This window comes from Mustela lutreola, chromosome 2 (genome assembly GCF_030435805.1).
Source record: "Mustela lutreola isolate mMusLut2 chromosome 2, mMusLut2.pri, whole genome shotgun sequence".
NCBI lineage: Eukaryota > Metazoa > Chordata > Mammalia > Carnivora > Mustelidae > Mustela > Mustela lutreola.
The window spans coordinates 96,072,724-96,099,092 of NC_081291.1; the positions used below are offsets into that span (position 1 = coordinate 96,072,724).

The 26,369-nt window shown below is 47.5% G+C and overlaps 1 protein-coding gene across 2 annotated transcripts in view; it reads left to right on the top strand.

Annotated features, from left to right (window-relative positions):
• The window catches only part of EPHB1 (EPH receptor B1), a 419,068-nt gene that overhangs the window by 21,121 nt on the left and 371,578 nt on the right, over positions 1 to 26,369 (top strand). Inside the window, exon 1 of one of the 2 annotated variants that reach the window (XM_059162675.1) lies at positions 3,893 to 3,916. The exons of the other annotated variant lie outside the window; for it this stretch is intronic. The gene's annotated coding sequence lies outside the window, so the exon portion shown is untranslated. Of the gene's footprint in view, positions 1 to 3,892; positions 3,917 to 26,369 lie in introns of those variants that run through there. 2 annotated transcript variants of the gene reach the window in all.

Sequence of the window (26,369 nt, forward strand, 5' to 3'; positions counted from 1 at the left end):
AGAGGGGGAAGCAGACTCCTTACTGAGCAGAGGGCCTGACTCAGGGCTCCATCCCAGGACTCTGGGATCATGACCTGAGCTGAAGGCAGTGCTTAGCTGACTGAGCCACCCAGGTATCCCCAAAATAAAATCTTTGAACTCTGGCCTGTTCCTGGCTGCCTGTTTTTGTGAATAAGAAAGTAAAGTTTAGAAATGTTTGAAGGCCTCACTCAGTCTGCTGACATGCCAAGTTTATGGCCCTAGAAATTGGGGGCGACTGGAGAGTACACTCTTGGTACTTGTTCTCAGTACAGCCATATCAGTAAGTCTCCAACTCTAGAGTTAGTGCGGCTCCTTCATCCCTTAAAGGGCCAGCCACCCCCAATGCTCTCAGGCCTGGGGGCGGTGTGGCTGGGAAGGAGGCACGTGGTGTGGTGGCTTCCATTGGTGCTGGGTGGCGCTTATGTCTCTATCATGGTGGAGGGGAAGCGCAGAGTCCCTCTCTGGCCTTAGACTGAAAGGATGCCTCCATGAGAGAGACGTGGTGCTGGGGGTCTGAGAACTGGCTCACATTTCCCTTCTGGTGAACGTGGAAAGTCGCATCATGTCTCTGAGACTCTTCTTCATCCTTAGTCCAGTGGGGCTGACAGGCTTCGACCTCCTTGCCTCTGGGTTCAAGGATCAAGTGTGTGTGTGTGTGTGTGTGTGTGTGTGTATTAATAAATCTAGCTATTTTATTTTTCGCCTTGTCCCTTAACTGTGACGTAATGGATTTGCTACTTCAAAAGCTGGGAAAACCGGGAAGCCCAGCTGGCCCAGAGGAGGAAGTTGCAGTAACAGGCAGAGGGGCTCCTCCTTGTCTAGCTCCTCTCGAGATCTTTTTTTTTCTTTTATTTAAAACATTTTATTTATTTATTTGACAGACAGAGATCACAAGCAGGCAGAGAGGCAGGCAGAGAGAGAGGAGGAAGCAGGATCCCCGCTGAGCAGAGAGCCCTATGCGGGGCTCGATCCCAGGACCCTGGGACCATTACCTGAGCCGAAGGCAGAGGCTTTAGCCCACTGAGCCACCTAGGCACCCTCTCTCAGGATCTTCTGCCTGAGCTCCTAGCCACCTACTTCTCAAACAGATGGCCCTCCAGTGCCGCTCCACTCCCTGCCCCATTCCTGGTTCAGGTAAGAGTTGTGAGGTTATCCATCCCCCTGACTCCACTAAGAGCCACGTGGAGACGAAGGACATAGAAAGGGAAGACGTAACCAGGTACCAGGATATGCCTGCGGGGGGTTATCTCACGCGCCTGGGTGATTACAGGCCCATGACTACAGATTTTTGCTTTCACCTTCCTTTGACTTGTCACTCCGCGGGAAGGGACACCTGTGGCTGGCTCCTGGGTAATGAGGTTGGAAGTCCCCGCTGCTGTGTTTTAAGAGCCTGACGGGCAGACAGCCAGGTGGGGTGGGTTTACTTGACTTGCAGTAGGTCACCTGAGCATGCTTTGACCATGCTACTGAGCACAGTGCTATGGTTCCCTGGGAGCCCAGCAGACCCCTGGCCTCCCCTCTGGCAGGACTGTGTTCTAGGGTGAGCAGGGAGTGGATCAGGGATGAAGGAGTAGAGGGGAGCGGGCAGCCTGACTGGAAATAGGGTGGAGGTCTGAAGTGGGGGCAGCTTCAATCTTCAGATTACCATGAGAGGCCTAGTGGTCAGTGTATGAGTAGAAGTGGTCATCTGAGCAGTATAGAAATGATCTATACATGTGGGATACCAGATAGGAGAGTGCTTTGTCAGGTGGAAGTTTTGCCAAATGCAGAGATGAACTCATCACTGAATGCAGAGAAATGGGAATAGGGTAGGCACCAACACACCTTGCATTTCTGTAATACATGGGGTTTTCCATTTGATGTGTCTCTCTCCTCTCTGTGCTTCGAGGGCTGGAGCCTCCTGTTTGTGCATGAGTGCCTTGTACAGGCTGGCAGGCGTAGGCAGGATGTGTGCCTCCACGGGTGACCCCCCATTTCCCATGTGTTGGTTTGCAAACTGGGTCCTATTTGGAGGCCAGAGAGACCAAAGAAAGAGGGAGACTGCTCTAGATCGGTAGTGGCAGGTTTACTAAAGGAACTTCTGTATGAGGCTGTTCTCAGGTGTCACAAGACACACAGATGTCCCCCAGAATCTTAAATATCTTATATAGAGGCCTTAACATGTATACCATCCAGATAGCCTCAACACTACATTGCTCTCCCAATGCTGTGTCCTTGATAATGGCTCCCACCGTGGGGACATGGGCAGAGTGTACATTTTAAGAATGGGGAGGAGTGTGTGGCTGCCACTGCCCAGGTCCAGCTCATGGGTCAGCCAGCGGTCCTGTCCTCTTACTGACCTCCCGCAACTCCACAAGGGACGTAGAGTGGTGCTCCTTGGGTGTCTCAGAGAGCAGGTGCTCGTCTTCACTGGGCCATTCTTGAGGTGTGGGCCTTGGGCAGTCAGTTTGACCTCTGCAAAATGGAATGAGTAATACCTTCTTATGGGGATTTCAGTATAGCCTGTGTCTGGTGCCCACTACAGTGCCACGTATGTAGTAGGCACTCAATCAATGCTTCTTTTCTTTCCCTTCTCCTTCAAGGCTATAGTGTGTGGGCTCTGCTTGAAGAAGCCAGGTCTCTCTCTTGGACCCATTGGAGACTGGAGAGACACTGCCCTCACAGCTTCTTGTTGTGGATGAGGTGATTGTCCTAGAACGAGTTCTCCCGCAGCCCTGTGCCTCTCATCTCTGCCCTTGTGGGGTGCTTCCCTGGGACAGGCAGGCTGGAGGATGGTGGCTTCCTTCCCTACCCTGCTTTTGCTACCCCTACCTCCTGCTCTGTGCCTTGCTCGGATGGGCCCAGCTCAGAGGACAGATGGACACACCCCTGGTGCCAATTTCCGATCTGGCCAGTGTCAGCTAATTGCTGTGACAACTGATCCCAAATGTGTTATCCAACAAGTTAGTTTATTTCTTCCTCATATCACAAGCCAATGAGGGCCAGTGGGCACTCTGTCCCCTCCCATCACTTGGGGAACTATGCCAGTAAAGGAGATGGCACCCCCGTTCCTTTCTCCCTCGGCCGGGGGGTGATGCGTCCCTTCCTCTCTCCAGCGGTCCCACCCAGACACCTGCTGAGAAGCGGCGTGAGGAGGAGGGTGCTGGTTTGGAGAGCAGGTGGTGGTATCAGCCAGGGACAGAGGTGAAATCTCCCAGCCCCCAGGGGAGGCCTGTCCACCTGAGAGGGCTCAGAGAATCCCTCCTTCTTCACTACTTTCCTGTCCTTCCTCCTTCCTTCCAGTGTTTAGAGAGCAGCTCCTTGGACCAGAAACTGGCTGCCTTTCTGAAGTAGAGGCAGAATATGGGAGAGTTACTTCTCATGTTATTCTACACAGAGACAAGCGTCTAGGATAATTAGGGCTGAAGGGCCTTCAACAGCAAGTTCTTGGTGCTGTTTTTTATTTACTTCTGTTTGCCTGGGCCGCCCGTGGTGCACCCCTGCCCTGGCTGCCTCCTCTCTTCCTGTCACTCCCCATGCGCTTCCTCCTGCCTCCCAGCATTGGCACCTGCCGTTCCGCGGCTGGATAAAAGCAACAAGAATCGATAAGCTTTGAAAGGCAGAACGGATTTTAAAAATTAAGGAAACGCATTAGAATTAAGAATCTAGAGACATTTAAAAAATGATCATGAAGTGGTAACAACCAGGGAATTGAACTGCTTAAAAGAATGTGTGAAAAGTGAAAATGGCTCAAGTAAAGAAAAAAGACAAGGATGAAAATCATGGTGGAATAAAAGGGTAAACCCACATGGATGAGAAAAAAGGTGAAATCTGGAAACCGAAAGTACCATAAGGCTGCACTGTAATAACACAAGAAGACAAAATTCAGAAGCAAACAACCCTTTCCAAGCCATAGGTGAGGAGGGGGAGTGGCATCGTTCTGTGATTGTTCGGGGCGGGGGGAGCTTATGTCTCTTTCTCTGAGGACTTTCTGGGTGTGAAAAGTTTGAATGCAATGGAAACCTTGTCCTCTGTAGGAGGAAGGGGCTCTAGGTGGGCTCCATGAAACTGGGGGAACTGGGAGGCTGGACATCTTGCGCTATTTGTCCTGTCCCTGGGGTTCAGCCCTCTGGGTCACCCCCTTTCTGCCTGCTTTTGGGGACAGTTGTATGGGGCACAGAGGATGGGGGGGTCAGCATTTGGGGCTACTGAGAGCAGACAGCGTATCCAGGAGAATGTGGGTCACACGGCAGGTGACACAGTGTTAAAGTGGGGCAGGCGGGGGGGAAGAGGGGTCACCAAAGGTCTTGTGCTGTTTGGAGCGAGTGCAGAAGCTGGGAGGTCTCCTTGCTGCACTTCTGGAATTGGGGAGTGTGTGCCATGTCTAAAGAGGTGCTTCGGCTGGCAGAGACACCCCGTTTCCCTCCCACTGACCTCCTGCCTGGAACCGGGTCTCCTGGTCCCCACCGGCCATGTCACCACACTGGAGGCTGCAGGGCTGTCCCCCAGGTGTGGGCATGCTCCAGAGACACCCCGTAGCCTAGGATCCCAGGCCCCTGGCATCTGTCCACTCTGATATGGACCACCTGACACTCAGACCTTGGCTCCAGGTGAGCTGAACTGTGACAGGCAGATGGCCTGTGCAGGAGGGTGGGGACAATGGCCGGTAGGTAGGATTCCTTTCTCATTCCCACTGTGAAAGGATTTACTCCCTAAAGTCGAGACCTCGCCCTGACCTGTCCAGAATGCCCGTGATTCTTATATTAATGTGTAGGATATTTTTCCGTATTGTTTGTGAGCAAGACCACTCCAGCCTCCCCCTCCTTGTTCTGATGAGCCCTCCAGCACCAAAGCACGTCCCTTTTTTATTTTGCCTCATTTTGCAAAGACGACAGATCTAAATTACATCAGGGACCCTCCTGTTTTTAAATAGCATACCTTTTGCTGTTAAAATCCCCCCCCCCCCCCGCCAAGTCACCTTGGAAGAGATTTGTGTCCTTCTCAGAAGTGCTGGGATGGTTTGTGGGAATTGGGGGAGCAGATTGTAGCTTTGACTTGGCATAAATGAGCCCAGATGGTCTATCCAAGGATCACACTGGGCTGATTTCTCAGCAGGACTTGCAACTTTGCCTCAGATCCGGCCAAGAAGGAAGCAGAAGTGCCCTCCGTGGGTAGACTCGTCCACCTCTCATGCCCCTGCGACACCTGGTTTCCTAGTTCCCTTCACTCTGCAAGCTTCCACGTACTGGGTTGAAACCTCGAGTAACTTGTCCCTGAGGCTGTGGCCTCTCAGATGATTGCTTTTTCTTGGAAGCCATTAAATCTCTGAGGAGAAGGTGTGAACTGGTGTAGTGGACTCACCTGCCTCCTTAATGGAGGAAGCGAATTCAGAGAGAAGTGTCCAGAAAACAAGGACAGGCTAGGGTCTCCCAGAAGGGAAGTGTCGTCTGTGAGTAATGAGTGTGGTGAGTGGAGTGGCCGAGCTTGCACAGAAGGGAGAGGGTGGAGGAGGTCACTCTGGACTTGAGAACTGGAAGGAGCAAGATGTTTCCAGAGAAAACCAGCACATTTCTCTAGCAGTCTAGGGTGGGAGCCCATCCAGGAGGCTGGAGGGAAGCCCCCGTGCAATCCCCAGAGTCTGCCTAGAGCATCCGGGGCTGCTGGGGTCTTCTCGGATGGGGCCAGTGGGGCTAGAAGGGGAGTGCCCAAGATGGTGGGAGAAAGATCTTTCTGGACTGAAGGAGGGTCAGGCTCTAAACTGTGGGGTGTTGGAAGTGAAGAAGGAGAGAGAGGAGGAGGCATGGAGGGAAAGAGGGAAGAAAGAAAAGGAGGGAGGAAAGCAGAGAGGAACATGGGGAGGTAGAGTGGAGCTAAGGATGTCTTTTGTCTGCTTCATGCAGCCCTTTCTGGACTGAAGCACTTAGAACGAATTGGAGAAAAAAGAGAGAAGGAGAGGGAGGGGGCCAGGCACAGCAGAGTTTGTATCATCATGGTGCTCTCAGGAGCTCAGAATTTCCAGCTGCTATCCCAGCTCCCCAGTACCTGCCAGGGCTCCTGCTGAAATGGGCCACACATGCTCTTTAAGTCAGCTCTGGGGGGCTGGGAGAAGAGAAGGCCTACCTTCTCTACCAAGCCCCCGCCTTGCCCCAAACTCTGCAACCCCAGGCTCATACATACATCTCATAGCAACTGGAGAGGCTAAGCCTTCTCATTTCCCTTTTACAGTTGTAAAAACTAAGACCCAGCTTGGCCAAAATAAAGGCAGGTTCTTTCTTCTATTTCCATGAGGCAATCAGTGGCATGGAACTTAATGATTACTCTGTTAGCTGCTAAGTGTCATACTGAACATTGGCCATGTGATGATCCACAGTGATGTCCTCTCAGGAGCGTGTGAATACAAAGAAATTCTATTATCTGAAGTCAGAGTCAATGACAGCATCAGCTTCCATGGCAACAGACTGTGATGTCACAGAGGGACAGCCGGCAGGGCAGTGGGGTGCTATGGAGGAGAGGAGGTCAAACGTGGTCTGTTAGCACAGATGCTGAAGGCCTTCCGTCCACCCTTCCCCCAGCATCTGCTGATGCTTTTTAAAAGGGAGACGCACTGACACTTGGAACAAGTACATGAGCTTTATGCATCATTGAATTCTTCAGCTTGCAAACTCACTCAGTAATCCAAAACAAATATGATTTCCCTGAATGTTTTCTTTGAATATTTGCAAAAAGAACCATACTTTGTTGTTGTTGTAATACTGGGCACTTGCATCCAATGGAGTGCTGGTTGGTTCTCTGTGTGTCCAGCATAGTGAGGTGATTAATTCCCATTGATGTGGTGTGCCAGGGTGGAGATGGCAGTGAGACAGGACTGACTGGGGAGCTGGTCAAGTGCCGGGAGGTGAGTGGGTTTCTGGAAGGAGACAGGAAGGTGGAGAGCAGATGCCGAGCATGCTGGGACAGAGTGCCAGCTGGTGCATGTTGCACTTGAAGGGTCTAGGTCTGGGGTTAGCAGGGTGTGACACACACCAGCACTGCCTACCCTTGCCACCTGCCATTGTTTCATGGTGCCTCATGGGTTTCAAATCTGTGGCCCATTATATTGTGCAGAGATGGCTTCAGCTGTATCTGCCAACCCACCTGCTCTTCAGCACTGGGCCTCTGCCAGCCTAGACTCTTATGCCCCTCCCCTTGAATCTGGACTGGTCCTGGTGACTCACTCAACCCATACAATGTGGTAGCTGTGATGTTCTGGGACTTCTGAAACTAGATAATACACAGCCTCACAGCTTCCACCTGGGGCTCTGGGAACTGTGATCTTAGAAAGCCCACTCCAGGGACCCATTTGCTGTGTTGTGAGATGCCCAAGCCACATGGAGAGGCCCTGTGGAGGGACACCAGTTGACAGCCCCAGGTGAGCTCCCATGTGCCAGCCAGCACCAGGTGCTGGCCATGTGAGTGGGCCACTTGGGCATCAAGATGGCAAGAGCTTTCATGACTGTAGCTTCTACCAACACTGGCTGCAGGGTTCTGAGCAATCCTGGGTGGGGACTACCCAGCAGAGCCCCATCAACCAACAGAACAAAAATAACACATTATTATCTCAAGCCACTCAATGTCCGGTGTGATTTGTTACACAGAGTAGATAACAGGAACACAAGCAATCCCTTGATATTGTCATGAGACAGAACCCTGTCTCATGACAGGCAGGCCCTAGCCCAGTGACCAAAGGGGCATGTGATCATTCCCATAGTGAGCCCTAGGGTTCAAGGCTTTACACCTTCAAATCCCAAGGACATGGCCAGTGGCATGTCTGTTGGGGAATCCTGCTCTAAGGGCATCCTGGAGATGGGGGATCATCTGTCAGTCAACTCCACAAGCTTGGAGGTTGGTCTGTAGTTTGGCAACATCAGTGCCCATCAAGCCAGATCTATTCCAGCTCTGATGGGATCGTTTTGAACCTAAGCGTGTAGGACTGTTCATTTCATCTGGTTGGTTTTGGCTGAGCATCCCAGCAACTGAGATTGGATGAGTGTCCCTTGCAGGGTTTCATCCAAGTGGCTGATGAAAATGCCAAAGAGAGCAGAGCCTGAGAAATCTCACAGGAGATGCTGCTTCTACTGGGCCCTCTTTGGCTACCGTTCTGCCAGCTGTGAATCCACCAATTTGTACTTGTCTCTGCCTGAAGCTCTCCAGCTGATCCGCCATTTTGTGAAGTGCTTCACTGAGACCCACATACACCACCACCTAGTGGCCTAGGAAGACTTTCAAGAAGGAAAGGAGATAGAGTCGTTGGTTCTGACTCAACTCATGGTGCCTCCAAGTCATCTCCATGTTTCCTCCATGTTTATATATACCCCAGTCTCCACCTTCTACATGGCTTGGCTCATAGCACATGGTGGTGGTTTTTCTTCCTTAAATAATACGTTTATCTCCCAGTTTTCTACTACGTTGTTCATCCTCTGCCCTTCCTTGAGGAATGTGGTCATTCTTTGATGGTATCTGCATTGGCTTTCTATATTGTATTTTCTCCCTGATAGGATTATTGCCATGAAATGTGCTGGAAAACGTTTTCGGATGCCTAGCTTGGAAGTAGTGTATGTTTAGGAAGTTCTTCCTGTTATTATTTTGATGTCTAGCCTAAATATCAGTCTGGATGCATGGCCATCTTTTTTCTGCATTTCTTTAATCCACGTCACATAGGGGCCAGGGCTTGGGCCTCTGCTCAGCAGTGCTGCTTTGCATGTAATTGACGATGCTTGCTGTGTCCTTCATCTGCCTTCGCTCGTTCTGGATAAATAACCCCCAGCTTCTTGTGCATTTCTGCAACACTCCTGTTTTTCAGGGCCCTAATCAGTTTTATTTCATTCTCCACTATAAATGATTTTAAAGCCCCTTGGAAATATAAAGGTTGTCTAAATAATAAATCATCATTTTGGCAAATGATACGGAGACATTTAGAGACATAAAATTAATCACCCCTTGTAGCTACCTCACAGCTTTTCCACGGGGAGTATAAGGTAGTTTGTAGAGCTGAGTTAATTCACCACCCAATCCCAGAGAAAGAGGGTAGGGGTCGTTTATCTGTTTTACTGGGGAAAAGGTGGCTGAGGTGCAGTGACTTCCTTTTCAGCACCATCCCTATTCCCCAGCAGGTGCTATCCATGGTGTGAAAGAGGCCTCAGCTCTCTACTCAACATCCAATAGGACACCCAGGGGGTGTGTTGTCTCTTCTCCACCTGGAGAGCAGCATGTGATGGGCTGCCTGGGTTGGCTTCACTCCCTCTTCCAAGCCCATACTGTGCCCACACTGACAAATGTGATGCACATTTTCCTTCGAGTGAGTTCTCTCCCCAGGGTGCTGCAGCTCCCACGGCATCAAGTATGAGCACCACAGATTCTACCACTATTCACGGAGGCTCCATTCTCGCATACGTCAGCTGGTGAATTATGCCCGTTTTGTAGATGAGGAAGCTGGGGCTTGTGGAACCTCAGTGGCTTATTCAGACTCACACAGCTGCCCTGTGGTGGTGCCAGGATTGGAGGCCAGGTCTATCTAACATCCTAGTCTAGTACTTTCTCTTCTCTCTAACCTGAGCTCATGGCTGCGTCCAGGATAATTCTTTCAGTTCTGAATGATAGTAAGTCAACAATGCATCTTCACACATAGACGTACCCCTTAGGGGCTCGTGTAATTACAAGCCCAGGGTGGTGCTAGTTTCAGGCATGGCTGGAGTCAGCATGCTCGCTGGATTCAGCCTCTGCCCCATTTCCTCGGGGCTGACCTCATGCTCTCCCATCATGGGCAGCAGGTTTGTTGTTCTCATTACAACAGCAACAGGGAGATTCTCTTCTTGGTTTCTGCACTGTCCTGAGGGTCATTCTGGATCCCAGCCTACGTCACATGCTTATCCCTGAACCAGTCACCATGCCATAGTGCTGAAGTTCATTGATGGGACCAGATGACTCCTTCCTCTAGGGAGCTGGGGGCCATGGATGGGGGTAGGGATGAAATTACATCGAGTACAGGGGGCAGTTATGAAGGTAGGACAGTAGTCTTCTCTTGGCTCCCCACCCTGAGTCCTCAAGTTCTGGCTGGGGTGCTGCTCAGATGGGTGTTCCCCTGCCCCACCAGCATCTCTTTGCTGATGCTTTTTCCCTGCTCCTGCTGTTTGCTCTTCCCACATGAATCCCTCATACTGCTTTGGCCTATTTCACACCTCCTTGGACTGAGGAAGGCTTCCTGGCTACCAGGCCCCAGAGGCTTCCTTCCTTGAGGTCCTGTGATCTGTTTCTCCATTTTTCCTTATTTGGTACCCCATTGAGGAAAGAAATCTGTTTGGTACCTTGGACAGTTTTCAAGAAAAGTGATTATGTTCAAGTTGGAATAAATGTGCAGAATTCATATCTCAGTGCTATTTGGGCTTTTGGTGAATAGTTGGTGAAAATCACTGCAGCAAAGGATGGAGGCAAAGACTATGTAGGAGTGGGAACAAAAATGATCATGGGATCTAAATAGACCAGTGATGAATATGACTGAACATAGTGATATCCCGAGAAGTCAAGCATGTACTTCCTAGCTCCCCAAGTGGGATGAAAACAAACAGGGCCTTTTGGGCTGGAAAGTTGTCCTTATGCTCTGTTCCTGGTCAGTTAGAATCTTCTTAGAGACTAGTCCTCAGTTGGGCTACTATCCATGAAAATGTGTATTAATTCCCAGCGTTTGACTCAACCTAATTATTTTACAGATTAGGAATCTGAGATTGAATTCATTCCCCAGGAATCGGGCAGTGGATTAATGGCACAGCCAGAAGTGGAAATCCTATTTGGTGCCCTTCCCAATCTCTGTGGTTGTCCAGAGAGCCCAGCAAGATGCTTAAGGCCAGAGAATGCCTCTTTCAGGCTGGCTTGGGGACTCCGGGCTGTCCCCAGCCAGGATGCTGAAGGTGACGGAAAGGGTCTGATGGTGCTTTCTAGGAGACTGGTCAGCATAGTCTTGGCACATGTGGATAGTGAGCCAGTGCCTGGACACCTGGATGGGCCTGATGATACCTCTCAAGTTTGGAAGTTTCTAGAGAGGAAGATGCCATGCCACTGCTTTCTGTACTGCAGGAGAATAGAACTGTGAGGGTGACAGAGGCTGGGGTGGGCCACGCAGGGTGACTGCTGGATCCTCTGGAGGCATTAGAGGAGGATGTCTGGGTGGCTCAGAGAGGAGCTGCCTGAGGCTGGCAGGTTGGGGCTCTCCCTCCCCTGGCTCATACTCTGGGACGTACCTACTGTCCCCATCCTCCTCTCCGTCGATGAAATATTGCTGTACAAATTTGCTATTTTTCAGACATGATTTGAATAAATGGAAAACTCTCATATGGAGTGTGCTATTTATAAGAGATACTAGTTAAGGAATAAAATTCTGTGAAACACACAATTATTTAGCGTCTTTGTTTAGCAACACTCTTCTAATTAACCACCACCAGCATCTATTGAGACGCTGGGCAAGTACACCAGGCTCTATGCTTGTTTCAAAGGGGGAAAAAAATTAGTTCGTGCTCTTAACCCAAATCTCGAGTGAGCCTCCTCTGAGTCTTTCTTTGGGGTGGGTGTCTTTCTTTGTCCTGGGGCATGGGGACTTTTTCATCTCCCCTAGGTGCCTCTCAGCAGCTGCCTCTCTGGTGGGCTTTTAGAACCTCATGGATCTGAGATGGTTCCCTCAATATTGTTGTCCTCCCCTGCACAACTTCCCCTTCAGTGCTTCTTAGATAGAACTCCTTTCCATTTACCTTTTTTTTTTTTTAAGATTTTATTTATTTGAAAGACAGAGATCACAAGTAGGCAGAGAGGCAGGCAGAGAGAGAGGAAGGGAAGCAGGCTCCCTGCTGAGCAGAGAGCCCGATGCGGGACCGGATTCCAGGACCCTGAGATCATGACCCGAGCCGAAGGCAGAGGCTTTAACCCACTGAGCCAACTAGGTGCCCCTCCATTTACCTTTTTAAAAAAAACTTCTAATTTTGAAATAATTTCAGAACTATAGTAAAGTTTTAAGAGTAGTATAAAGAACTCCATTATACCCTTATTATAGGTTGAGTTTTATCTCTATCCCCCTTCCTCCCACCATAAAAGATATGTTGAAGTCCTTCCCCCACCCCATACCTCGAAAAGGGACGTTATTTGGAAGTAGTGTCATTGCAGATTTATTAAATTAAGATGAGGTCATACTGGAGTAGAGTAGATCCCCTAATTCAGTATGACAGGTGTCCATACAAAAAGGACAGATTTGGACCATTTGCACACACAGGGAGAATACCATGAGAACACAAAGGCGGAGGTCGGGGTGATGCACCAGCAAGCCCAGGGATGTCAAGGACTGCCAGAATACTAGCGGAAGCTAGAGGAGAGCCCTGGAACAGATTCTTCCTAGTCCCAGAAGGAACCAGCCCTACAGACGCCTTGACCTTAGACTCCTAAGGTCTAGTCTCCAGAACTATTGAAAGATACAACTCCATTGTGAAAGCCCCCCCCCCCCCCACCGGCATGCGGGACTTTGTTATAGCAGCCCCAGCGAACTCATACAGCCCTTCACTCAGATTCCTCAGCCGCGAATGTTTTAACACTTCCTCCCCTGCACACACTGCACACACACAGGCACACACACACACATAGTTGTTTTTTGAACTGTTTGAAAGTTGCCTGTACAATGCTTGTTCACTCCTAAATACTTCAGTGTTTGTTTCCTAAAAGCAAGGAAATTCTCTTACATAATCATAGTTACAAGGATCAAAAACAGGGATTTAGCCCTGATACAATATTATGGCAGTACTATTTCAAAGGTATAGACCTCATACTTTGCTAATTTTTCTATAAATGCTAAAGAAAAAAAATTCATTTTGTCTTTTTTTTTTTTAAGATTTAATTCATCTATTTGGCAGAGAGAGAGAGATAGTGAGAGAAGGAACACAAGGAAGGGGAGAAGCAAGCCTCCTGTGGATCAGGGAGCCTGATGTGGGGCTTCATCCCAGGACCCTGGGATCATGACCTGAGTCTAAGACAGAGGCTTAACCGACTGAGCCACCTGGGCACCCCTTCATTTTTTTTTTTTTTTTTTCAAATGCTGTCAGTTGCTCAGATTTATGCCTTCATTTGGTTTGTTCCACGTGTGGATGATGCCTTTCATGTCCTTTTTCCTTCCGGGAGTTTTGGATTGCCCCTTCCCTCCTTCCTTCCTTTTTGTAATATATGCCAATATCATATCTCCAGGTTCACCCTATAATAAGTTTCCCCCAAAGTGTTTACAAACACTCTATCACAGTATGGAACTGAGACTGCACCCCCTCATTTTTCAGAGACTTATCTCCTGGAGTTCTTTACCCCCTGTTCCAGTCTGGGCTGGTTTTCTGTAGGGCTGCTGCACAGCACCCCCTCTCCCTGCAGGACTTCTCAGCTCTGATCTCATGCGTGGGTTGATCCACTCTCTTCGTCCTGGGCCCTTGTCTTTCTCTTTCATGATTGACACCCTTGTTCAAGTGCAGCACAACCTCAAAAAGCCTCTAAGAGAGGGTGCATAGAAAGTAGACTTGGCATTGGCAGCATGAACATGGGAGCTGGACGCCAGGATGGGCCCCATGACTCTGTTTTTGCTTTCCTGTTCTGTGTGGGGAGAGCTCCTTTGCTTCATCCAGCAACCATCATTTGAAAGATATGTATATTTTGACAATAATTTTCTAAGCTTTATAAGATCACTGTCTGTATTTCCTGTGTGTGTGTGTGTGTGTGTGTGTGTGTGTCTGTCTGGTGTTCTGTTCTTGCTGCTTGCATCCAATGCCTTGTTTTTATCTGAAGGTACCAATTAGAGAATTTTTAAATGGGGGTGGGGGTTGGAGGGGTGGAGAAGTGCCGAGAGAAACTATTTCTTGAATTGACCATTTTTCCTGTTTGTCTGTCTTTTGTGTTGTGGGGCTCCTCAGAGATCTAGTGAACATTTAAGAATCGAAGAGAGAAGAACACCACAGACCTTCTCTAGATTGTTTCTTAACTGTAACTCTCTCTGTGTTCTTGCCGATGACTTTTTCCATCCTGCTTCGAAGGAACCACTTGTCTTTGGGCTTTCATAGAGGAATTTAATGAAGCCTTCTCCCTATTCATTCTCTCTATGGCTCTGGGTTTCTGCTCCCCACCCCCCACCCCCACACACTTAAAGGAGGAGAAGAAGATCCTGTGTGTTCAGCCTACTGTTTTCTGAAGGCTGTGGTTTCTTAAGACTGTGGTCTGTTAAACATGCAGACTCACTAGCTACCATTGGTCCTATTCCTCAGTGTGAAGGGATCCCTTTTGCACAATGGGTATTGGTGCAGATGGGCTGGGAAAGGGTGGAGAAGGTAGAGAAGGTGGAGAATGGTAGAGAAGGTGCCTTCTTCACAGAAGGCCCTTCCCATCCCGAGGCCTCAGGACTTGGGGTTTAGATACTTTGCATTGGCTCACATGTCACTCCATCCTTTTCTGAAGTGGACAGTGATTTCCTACTCTCAGATAAACTGTTATGGCATCCTTAGCCCAACTAGAGAATTGCTCTTAAACCCTTCTAGAATAAAGAAATTTCAGAGTGTTCTCTAGGGAGGAGATGAATCATTCAGAGGGCACCTCATAGGCATAATTGAGATCCAGTGCCCTTTCCAGGCAAATTGCTTCCCAGGGCTCTGAAAACACTTATAGGCATGGCCTCCAATCTTCTCCAGAGCTTGGGAGAGCAGCTGGAAGACCAGGGGTGGTCCTACAGGGTTCCAAAATCTAACAAGGGAGCTATGGCTTATTGAGCTGGAGCCCTGATCCCACAATCCTGGACTGGCTCGCTGAGCCCATAGCTAGGCAGATTTATGTGCCTTCCCATCCCTTCCTGACCTCATTTTTTCCAGGTTTACAGACTGGCTCATGGCCCTCCTAAGCAAGCAACGCATGTCTGCTTCTGGTCTGTCCTTCCCCTCTGATGTTTCTCCCTTCTTTCCCAGCATCTTTTTTTTTTTTTTTTATTAAATATTTTGTTTATTTATTTGACAGAAAGAGATCACAAGTGGACAGAGAGGCAGACAGAGAGATGGGGGGAAGCAGGCTCCCCGCCAAGCAGAAAGCCCGATGCGGGGCTCGATTTCAGGATCCCAGGATCATGACCCGAGCTGAAGGCAGAGGCCTTAACCCACTGAGCCACCCAGGTGCCCCCTTTCCCAACATCTTCAATGAAGTTATCACAAGCTGCCTCCACTTCCTTGAGGACATGTTTTCCTATGGGCTGGGGTCAGTTTGACTCTTTATCGCCTTGCTTTCCTAAAGGTTGCCTCTATACAAATGGAGAATTACCTTCTACCTTCTCTGACTTCAGGCCATTGTGGCTCGGCCCAGTGTTCCTCCCCCCAGTTTTATATGATTTATTGGCTCCCCCATCCCCTGTTACAAAGGAGACATGTGCTTCTGAGCTTCCCTTCTTTAACAATGTGGAGATTCCATGTCCAGTCCGTGGACATTCCATGTCCATGTCCAGATTCCATGTCCAGAACAGGGCTGAAAAGAAATCTGGGACAAGTGACGAGACAGCTGAACTTCCAGATCCTCAGATGAAGTGTCTGAGTCATCATACCTCCTCCAAAATTTGCCGTATTAACTGGGGACACTCTTCTGTCCCCTAGATCCTGCCATCTGAGCATCACTTCCATGATTCCCCCTAAACCCTATTACCATCAGGGCTAGCGTACACATGATAGCTGTCTTTAAGTCAGTCCACTGAAATCTTGAATAAATCTATTTCAAAAAGAAAACTTGATTTCACCACTGTCAGGGAAAAATAATCTCACTTTTCACAAATTGTGGGTGACTGTAAACATAAGGACATGGAGATTGATGGTATTGAAATCTAATTTTTGACTCTGAGTCTGAAACCTGCTCTCAGTTGCTTAAAAAATTGAAATGAGTAAGTGGTAGAGAGGTGCTAATGACACCCGGGTCCCCAGCTGAAGCTCTCTTCTTGACATAATCACAAGAACCAGAAAAGAGTTGCAGAGGATGCCTTTGTCTAACCCAATGACTCTGTGTACTTACTGCTATGGCCATGCATTTGTGGTCGATGTGGCTTGCACTTCTAGGGAGTGCTGGTATTGGGTATGGTTCAGCAGTGGTCAGTAATTCTGGTTTGTTCTTTATTTATTAATTCGTAGTTAGTTAATTACTTTAAAAATCCTTTATAAATGAATTTAATTTCTCTGTAGAGAAGGAGAGATCTGAATGTTTACAGTCAGGAGTCTGAGTTTCTTCAGAAGCTGTGGTTTAACCCAAATCCTTCATGCTCAGCTTCTGGGATAATGTCCCAGGGCCATGAGCCAACATACAGCAAAAACCATCTTGGGGTCCTTTGGGACTCTCGCTCCCCCATGAGTGAGGCTGCAGGGGCAAACCCAACTTGACTCTGCAGCTTTGATCTGCTGGTGGCCCCACACTGTGATCCTGCCAGGGCCTCTGGTTTGATGGGAGGCCCAGCACAGGAAAGAATATGCTACATGGACCAATCTTTTTTGCATTGGGACTGTGAATGGGCAAGCTGTGTCCCTGACAGGCCAGGCAGAACTTGGAGCACAATTTTCCCATGGAAACAATGTACTAAAGGGTGGTTAGGTTTTATGATATGGTTGGTTCAGGATAGTAAACTTTCATTGAGCACCTAATATGTTCCAAACACTGTGCTGGGACTATAGAGCATTTAAAGCACTGTTTCAGGCTAAATAGAGTTCAGTCTCGAGAGAGAAAGAGCAAATGAGCAGCAGTGGCAACTCAGTGTGGTGGATACGGGTACTGAAAGAAGCCGAGGGTGCTGTGGAGTCGAGCAGAGGGACCTGGCTGAGCCGGGTGGCATCTGGAGGAGCTGTTCTGAAGCCGAGTCTCGAAGGGTGAGGAGGCATTTGACCCACGAAGAGCAGGGATGTGGGGCACGCACGTGGAGCCAATGGCCAACAGCCAGGCAGACCAACACTGTGTGTATCTCTCAAGTGACAGAGTCTGGATGGCTAAGTAGAAGGGACTATGGAGGCCCACCAGAACCTGCTAGGAAGCACGGACTTGCCATTTTGGGCAGGGAACCATTTACCTTTAAGAAAGTTCCCCAGGCAATTGTGTGGCTGATGGCCGGAAGTCTCTGCTCATGCAGAGGAGACAGACCAGCTTCTGTGACTTTCTGGGCAGAGTATGGAAGTCTGGACCAGACAAATTTCTAGGCTTCGTAGAATGCCAATGCCATGATGACAGGAATCTTAACTCCGTTTTGTTCAAGCATATCTTCAGAGCCTAGAATAGAGCCTGATAAACGGTAAACGAAAAATCAGTGTGTATTGAGTGAGAGGCTCAAATTGAGGGGAGATTTAGGGGCTCCAGTTCTATGGAGATGAAATAGGCGTTTGGTGTTCCAATCTGGATTCCTAACTGTCCCCTTTAGACCTCTAGGGTCTAAAGGGTCAAGGGTCAAGGTCTTTTTCCTTTCTGTTCCTTACCCTTCCTTACCCTTCCCTACCCTTCCTTTCCCTCCTTTCCTCTCCTCTTCTCTTTTCCTACACAAACCAAACTGACTTGTGGGTGATCTTTTGGGATGTGAGGGCAGGTTGCCTGGGACTGTCTTGGCTGTGGTCATCTCCGGGGTCCACTCTTGGCTCTTTTCTGCTGCATTCAGATTGGCTAGTCCCAGTCTCTCTTGCTTGGTGCTTCGTAAAGACAGAGCAGGGCTTGTCTTTTTTTTTTTTTTAAATGCTCAGAACATGTCACCTTCTAGCTGCTTCTTAGGGATGGCCCTACCCTTTGGGCCTTTTTTCCCTGTTAACATCAAGTGGTCTTTTCAAATATTCCCAACTGGAGGTTGCCTTATAATCTGTGAGTTGAGGACACCCAGCCAAAGGTCTCCTGGCCATTCGGGCAGTTTTGGATGTTACCCAGTGGAGGAACACGAGCAGCCACACCATCAAAATCTGTGATTAATAGACATAATCTCCACCAGAGCATTAATTTTGGGTATAATCAAAGCCTGCTGAATTACTTCAGTGTCAGACCTTGACAGAGAAGTCAGCCTGGGATTAGCATTTTGATTTAAAGTTCAATGGGTGGTATTTATCTTTATTTCTGCCACATACGAGTGATTGACTGTCTGTCCTGGAAAATAAAAACAAATGCTTCTTCCCCAGTCAAGTGAACAGGGGGTAATTTAGAGGCGCTCCCTCACGGTTGGCTGGACATGTGCATAATGGTTCAGCAGCCTGTCTTGGCTTCCACAAGGTGTCTGGGATTCAGATTCTTGATTCTGTCAGAGGTCAGGTGACCAAGGGGGAAGCTGCACTAACATCTGAGCAGGTGAGCAGGTCTGTTACTCCTGATGCCTTAGCCATACTCTTGCTTGCAGGGAGAGATGCTGGCACGTCAGATTGGAGGCGGTAGGGACTCTGGAGAAACCAGGTCTGTCCCAGTAGGTCTGGGGTCAAAACCCCAGAGATCCCTCCTCTTTCCTGAGTTGGACAGCATTTAATGGTGGTAGATTGCAGAGGCCAGCTCATATGATTGCTCTGGCCAGCCCTGCATAGGAGTCGATAACGGGAACACATTCACGTATGTGTGCGTATGACATTTATTGATGTTGACCCTGTAGCTGGCACTGGGCCAGTGTCTTTTCCCTGTATTGTCTTGAATCTTGACCACACCGCTTTATACTTGAGGACCTGGAGGCACACAGAAGCGAGGTGACATGCCCAACATAAGTAGAAGTGGCAGCCAAAGTCCAGTCCAGAGAAGTCTGGCTCCAAAGCCCGAGTTCTTCCAATCCCAGCACGTGATACCTCTGGCCAAGGGGGACAGACTTGTGTGGGGGTGAGAGGACCCAGGCCACGAAAGCTCAGTGGTGGCTCCGGGAAGGACGAAGGGTGAGGAAGGTGTGTCGAGGCTGCCCAGGTTTCCCCACATCAGCCCTGCATTCTCAGCCCCACATCAGCCTCCCCTTCGTCAGAACCTGGGGGTTCCTGTCTCCCTGCAGGCAGCCTCCTTTGGTCATAGGTTGGAGGCTTCAGGTATGGGAGCTGTTTTGGTCCAAATACAGAAATGACTGGCACCCTACAAAGAGTCAGCAAACTTTTTCATAAATAAGGTTTTAGAGGAAGGTTTTGTCATAGTCAGCAGTTCGTGTCTTTTCTGCACATTTCATTTGAAGATGGGAGTTGAGGCAGAGGGTGTCTGGAGATGGCGAAAGGATGGGCCTTTGCTCTGGGAGAGCTGTCCACCTGGTGGGCACAGCCATCTAGCTCCCGCAGGCCATGCCAAGCTCCCCTTAGGCACCATCAGTCCATAACTGTTCCCGGGTTGATTTGATAGTGAGAGTCAAGGCAAGGCATGATTTCAACACCTATTATACTCAGCTTTTTCAATTAAAAAGTAAATTTTTAATAATAGATTTTAGCTTTTCATTAATCAGATGCAGGTTTTTTTTTTTAAAGGTGCATTTAAAGAATTAACTTCATTTGTCTGTTTTTAATTTTGCATCTGAAAATGCAGTAATCTTTTAGGAATTTTCTCTATTCACACAAATTGAAGCAGATATTTGTAAATTAAGAGGGATACCATCTCCAATCTAGCAGGGAAGTGATATATATTGGGTGAATTTTTTAAAACGATGCTTTATTAGGCAAATAAAGTATAACAGAAATAACAGGCATTCAAATTATTTTCTTTGGTTAAAACCACATATTTATACATTATGAATATCTACATTCAACAAAAGCACATTTTAACAAAAACATGCACACACATTGTTAGTATTTCAGTTATGAATATGAAAAAAATCACAGTAAATATGAATCAGCTTAAGTTTAATCAAGATAAGAAACTTAATGTCTTTTATTACATAGCGACTTCAGCATTTACCTTTTTCTTCCTGCTAATTCATTGACCGGAAAAGAAATAGGAGCTCTCCTGCCTTTCCAATTCCCAAGTGACAAATGTCGAATAAATTTGTCGAAAGAAAGAAGACATTGTTTCTCTGTTTATAGAGGGGGCTACTGTTAATGAAAGCTTGGTTTATCATTAAAATATTCTGATGAGTTTAGATAAATGACTTTAACTTGTTGAAATCAGTCATCAGCAAATACTTACCTCTTGACACGTTCACCCTGGGGTTTGACTCACAGAGTTGATACAGAGAAAGGATGATCGCTAGTCCTTCATGTCGCTGTAGCCCATTCTGCATGGAGACCAGCAGCAATCAATGTGTCAGGAGCATATTGGGAACTATTTGTTGGACTTTCCATTAGAAGATTAAAATAACCTTGTCTCTCAAGTACCTCCTAACTGAAGAGGATATTTCCTACTTCATGATTCTGTCTTTGAACTGTAGTGTATCTTTTTGGCTATAAAAAGGCAAATTGATGTTTTTTAAATTGAGGTTAATTAAGAAAAAATAGATGTTTTAAAGCCTGATTTGCTCCTAAAGAATCCCTGGTTATCATTTCTATTGGTTCATGTGGGTGTAGATGTTGTAGGTATAAACTCAAAAATGACCACCGGCTGGTTCCTATAGGGTTCGGGGTACTGTGCCTCAGCTGCTCAGGTGCTGGTAGGGGAGGGGGCCACCATTCTTGCCCTGGAGACTTTGCTGGAGCAGGGGAGGTGTGCAGCTGTGCGAAAAGGATGCCTGCAGGGCTAAACCTTAGTGGGGAAAGGAGAGGCCTTCTTGGTCTGGGGCTTCCTTAAGATTGCTTGCTCATATTTATACAAGCATGGTTTTTTTCAAAGGAACAGAATCTTACAGAAAGTTCTCCCCTGGCTGCCAAAGATTGAGAATCAGTCCATATGAAAAAGCTAGGTGTTAGGGGCTATTTGATGTTTTTGTTTGTTTGTTTGTTTGTTTTACCCTGTCCATACAAGGAAAATTTAAAAGGAAAGCAGGGAACACAAATAGTCTCATCATGCTGTTTCTCCTTTGGGCATGCATGCTTTCTAGATGAGAAAGCAGTGATAACTGCCCCACAGAACAGGTACTGGACGTTACCCAGCCATGGACATGGCCATGTACGAAGAGGACATGGCACCTGGGTCGACCCCAAGAACAGGCAAGTGGTGGGGGCGGGAGTTAGGGGGAGCAAAGAACAGGGGTGTGCTTTGAGTGGGATTGAGCTTCGGGGCTGTTGGGGAGGTTTTAGGGACTCCTTCGTCCTGGACTGTGCTGGTATCCCACTCTTGCCCCTTAATATCCGTAGGCCCCCAAATCACGTTTCATGCAACTGCCTGGGATCTGCCTGTAGGTGAGGTTTGTCATTACCTGGGAAGACAGAGCCAAGGGTCAGGGAAATGCAGCACAGAAATGTAGAAGATTCATGTCAGCTGAGGTCACGGGAGCCATAAAAGATCATTTATACCATCGTTTCCTTTTATAGCGAGGAAACTGAGCACAGAAAAGTTTGATGATCTGGCCTGAGCCTCACAGTGTGTCAGAAGCAGAGTCCAAGGGAAATCCTGGTTTCCTGATTTTTCTGTCCTGGACTTTTGTCTCCTCACAGCTTTCCTGGGCTTATTTTTGGCTCTTGGGGACATCTCCTGGGTGTCTTCTCTACAGAGTCTCCTAGCAGTTTATGCTAAAATGTTATTATCCTGTTGGTCTTCCTATTACATCATCTATTCTGCCCAAATGTAAAGCCTTTTCTCTCATACTATGCTTGAAAGTCATGGAAGAATAATTGCTTAACACTTTCCTTTAAAAACAAATCTTTCACTCAATAGAATCTTCAAATCAATCATATATAGCCTTTCTTGCTTTTTGAAAATTCATATCTGGAAAACTCTTCGTTGTAGCTGAATCTAAGACGAGTTTTGAGCACCAGCGGCCCCCTTGATGTTGAGCCCAAAGCAACCACCACCACCTGGTGGCAGTGTACCCTAATTACAAGAGAAGTACATAAAAAGGTGGCAGGTTTTTGGCATGTAACTTTGATGCTAGAAAATAAAGGTGAGCACTCCACGCCCAGGGAGATCCTAACAAAAACAAGAATGGAATAATTAGAAGTGGTCTAGCACATGTTCAAGTAAATTCTTTTTTCCAATATATATTCATCCATTGATTGATCAAATCATGTTCAGGTGGAAGAGAACTAATATTTACATGATGCCTCCTATGTGCCAGGCACTGTATTAAGTGTTTTGATTATGTCACCTCGTTTGATTCTAACTGTACAAACCCCAAGTACGATCCGTCCTCTGCAGATGCAGAGGTTAACAGACCAAGACATAACCTGGAACTCTCAGGGTTAGAATGTGAACATGACTGTGCGGGGCCCAGTAATTGCTTTTCTTGCCCCCCTGCTGCTGCTTCTGCAGGTCCTGTGCTCTCCTAGCATCAGTGTTTGGCAGGCTCAGCCCTTCCCTGACCGTCCTTGTTGTTAGCTAGTGACTGTTTCTTGCACTGCTAGAATGAGTGATCTGACCTCCTCTTGGACTCTAGAGTCTGTTCCTTTGTTGTTGGCTATTCTGGCTGTGTCACCAGCCACTGCCTATCATGAGACAGGAGTGGAAGAGAGTGAGTCCTGGGGAAGGGAATGTGACAGGAGTTAAGGCAAAGGTTTTAGGTTTCAAGGAGAGGGTTCTGGCATATCTTTAAAATTTCTCTGCCCTTGGACCCCTTGGAAGCCCCGCTGTACCACACCTCAGGCACAAGACCAAGGATGCCTAGTCCTGGCCTGTTGATTGGGTCATAGCCTCAGGCCAGGAGGTCCCTGAATAGAATGAGCAGTACTGTGGACATCTCACAGATGTCGAGACTTTTCTATGTCCCCATGAGCAGACTCCTCTCACCCCCACAAAAAGGGAGCCCAACTCCTTAGATGGTGGGACCTGTCTCTGTGAGGGATGAAAAGGCTTCCAGGTGATTCTACTGTGTGCCTAGGGCACTTTTGGGAATAAACAAGTGAAAGGTAGAATGTGCTTCTGCTTTGTTGAGGATTAGCTTAGTATGGGCTGGGACTGACACCTCATTAGGGACCCTGGGACTTCCCCCTAGGAGGTCTTGGGGCTGGGGCAGGGGTTGCTCCTCTGTCTCTCCCTATGAAATCTCCTTATCTCCACTTGGCTCCTCCATTATTGTCTTGTTCTCATTCCTCATTTGGTCTGTTATTTCTGTGTGTCTGTCTCCTCAAGCAGAATGAATCACTAGGGCACAAGAACCAGGTCTGATTTGATTATTTCCCCATGGTGCCTGGCACAGGGCTTGGCCTATAGGAGACTACTGTGTTAGTGTATGTGGTTCATCTGGAACAGGGCCTCATGCCTGTCAGACACTACAGGTTTTGTAACTGGTGGGCCAGTGGGGACCATGGAGACAGATGAGCCCATGCCCCATCTAGTTATATGGACATTGCCTCGTCTTCTGGATTTTCAAGGGGGTGATACCCAATTTTTAAATGTTGACAAAAACATGTATGTATGTTTCCTTCCTTCCTTCCTTCCTTCCTTCCTTCCTCTTTTTATATCTCTGTGCAGGCCAAATAAAATCAGTCTGGTTCTTGGATGCCTTAAACACCTCTAAACTAAAGCACTACATATAGTCTGTGTATGCTGTCTTAGCGTGCTGTAATTAAATGGGCCTTGGCAATTGAATTTCTGTCTTTCAAATGAGTGAGTGTGTAACAGCATCCTCTTCCTGAGAAGGAAAAATTTTATGAAGTTGTCGGAATCAGGACCATAACAATACCAATAAAATGTGTTTTATGAAGTTGGTGAGAAAGTTGTAATGTGGATACCATTTTATAGCATGCAAAACTGGTACATGTTGTAAATGCCAGTTCCCTGACTCTCTGACTCGGCTTCTCCTTATCTCCACTTGGCTCCTCCATTATTGTCTTGTTCTCATTTCTCATTTGGTCTGTTATTTCTGTGTGTCTGTCTCCTTTGGTGGCAGATATGAGGCCCCCTCCCTTCAAGAGTCCCTGGAGAAGCTTCCAGAACTGTGGTGGACATTAGTGGGTCTGGCCACTCATGGCTCTCCAGCTCATTTCCAGACTGGCTCATTCTGAGCTGTCATTGGCAGGTATTATTAGGAAGGGTTTTTTTGTTTTTTAAGATTTTTTTTTTTTTAAATTTTCCACAGAGATACAGAGAGCGAGCGAGCGCACAAGCATGGGGAGCAGCAGGTAGAGGGAGAAGCAGGCTCCCTGCTGAGCAGGGAGCCCTATGCGGTACTCGATCCCAGGACCCTGAGATCATGACCTGAGCCGAAGGCAGACACTTAACTGACTGAGCCATCCAGGCGTCCCATGGAAGGATGGGTTTTAAACTGCATGTGATGTGCTGCCTCATCTAAGGGCTCCTTCTAGGAAATGGACTCTCTCCCTGGACTCCCACACTTTCAGCAGCCCGCCAGTCTGTATTCATCTCTCTGTACCCCACCAGATGAGGATGTGTGAGCTGAGAAGAGGCAGAACACACTGGCTTTGCAGTATGGCTGGAAGCGCCTGTTCCTCCTGGGGCATTTTCGTGATTTCTGTGAGGAGCTCTGATGGGAACAGCAAACAGTGGCTAGGATGTCTCCAGAACCACTGGGTGCTCTGCCTGCTTCTTGTTCAGACCCAGGCTGGAAGCCTTGGAGGAGGCGAGGCTTCCTGTCCCAACAGCCATGTTCTTCTTGGTATTTGCGCTTTTGGCATGCGATGGCCTTTTGGTGGCGCTCTCTTACCTGAAAAATTACATGTCCCTGTGCGTGGGTGTGTGTAGGGGGCAGGTAGGTAGGTGGGAGGTACTAGGCTGCTCACCACTGAGCAATGCTGAGCCTGGGTGTTTTGCTTTCTAGGGAACACAGACAGAGATGAATGATTCCTGAAAGGAGGCAGGAGTGAGTCTAGCTTAAATAGTTTTCTACTCATTTCACCATTGATTTGACTGCAAGAGCTGATTCTGGGAGTGGGGACCTTCTCACCTGAAGAGCTGGCTGAAATGGTGGGAAGAGTAAGCAGTGAATCAGGCACACACAATCTTGTTTTGCTTTGCACGTGTGTGAACCTTAGATCAATATTTCCTCAGGCTCCTCCTTTATAAATGCATTTAATAAAATTTCCCTTTCAGACTTAAATGAGGGAATTTGAGGTGGTTATCAGAATGTCTGGTGTTGTGTATAGGTTTATTTAGATTTTTTCATGGGACACTTGCATGCCTTTGCTGGTTAGGTGTTGAACTCTTGATCTCAGCTCAGGTCTTGATCTTGGGGCCGTGAGTTCAAACCCCATGCTGGGCTCCATGCTGGGCATGGATCCTACTTAAAAATTTTTTTTAAAAATTCTCTTACTCCCTTACTTATTTGAGGGTACACTCTTCAGGGTCTCCCTCATTGCTTTATGCTTTGATGGGCTTATCAGCAGCAACTTTGAGAGCTAGAGAGAGAATAAAAGTAAGAGGACATCTTAGACGTATAATTCCGGTGGGATCCTGCAAACCTCCTTATAACGAGTCTCACTCTTGCATGCCCATGCCATCTGGAGCTGGTACCATCACAGCACTCATTCCATCTGGGACCTGAACCTGCAGTGCCTATAGCCAGAAGACACTTCCTGAGGCACTGATTAGAAAGATTTATTTCTCTAATTTAAAAACAAAACAAAACAAAACCCAAAAAGCCCTCCAGTTTCCTTTTGAATGGGGGAAAATCAGTCTTGTTTCCTTAGTCTGACTTTCCACAGGTCTCCTTAAGTTACCTGCAGGCAACTCTTCTAACCTTATCCAACCTGGCCCTCAAATCAGACAACTAGCTCTGCCTCAAACATGACTTTCCTATCTCCACACTTTCGGCTGTTTGGTTCTCTCTGCCTGGAATCCTTTCCCCACTGTCACCACCTCGTAATACCTCCGACATCCTTAATCATCTGGTTGAAGTAGTGCCCTCCTGTTCTTTGTGACATTCCTATTGTATCTGTTGCATTTACAGATGCTATAAACTCAACAATACAGTGTCATAATTATTACTTCATAATCTTGTGCTTTTAAAAGACATTAAGAGAAGACTGACATACTTACATATATTAACTTACTTGCTTTCCATTACTAGTTGTTTCCATTACCAGTCTTCCTATGTTTTCACATTACCTTCTGGTTCATTTCTTTTCATCGTGAGTGACATCTTTTACTATTTTTTTGGTAAGGCAGGTTTGCTAGCAATGTATTCTGTCTTTGTTTATCTGGTAATGTCTTTATTATTTTGCCTTTTTTGTAGGATAGTTTTACTGGATATAGAACTTTTGGTTGGCAGGCTTTTTTCTTTGAGCACTTTGAATATCATTCTACTATCTTTGGGACTCCATTTCAGGAAAGGAGTCAGTATTAATTGGATTGATTTACTCTGT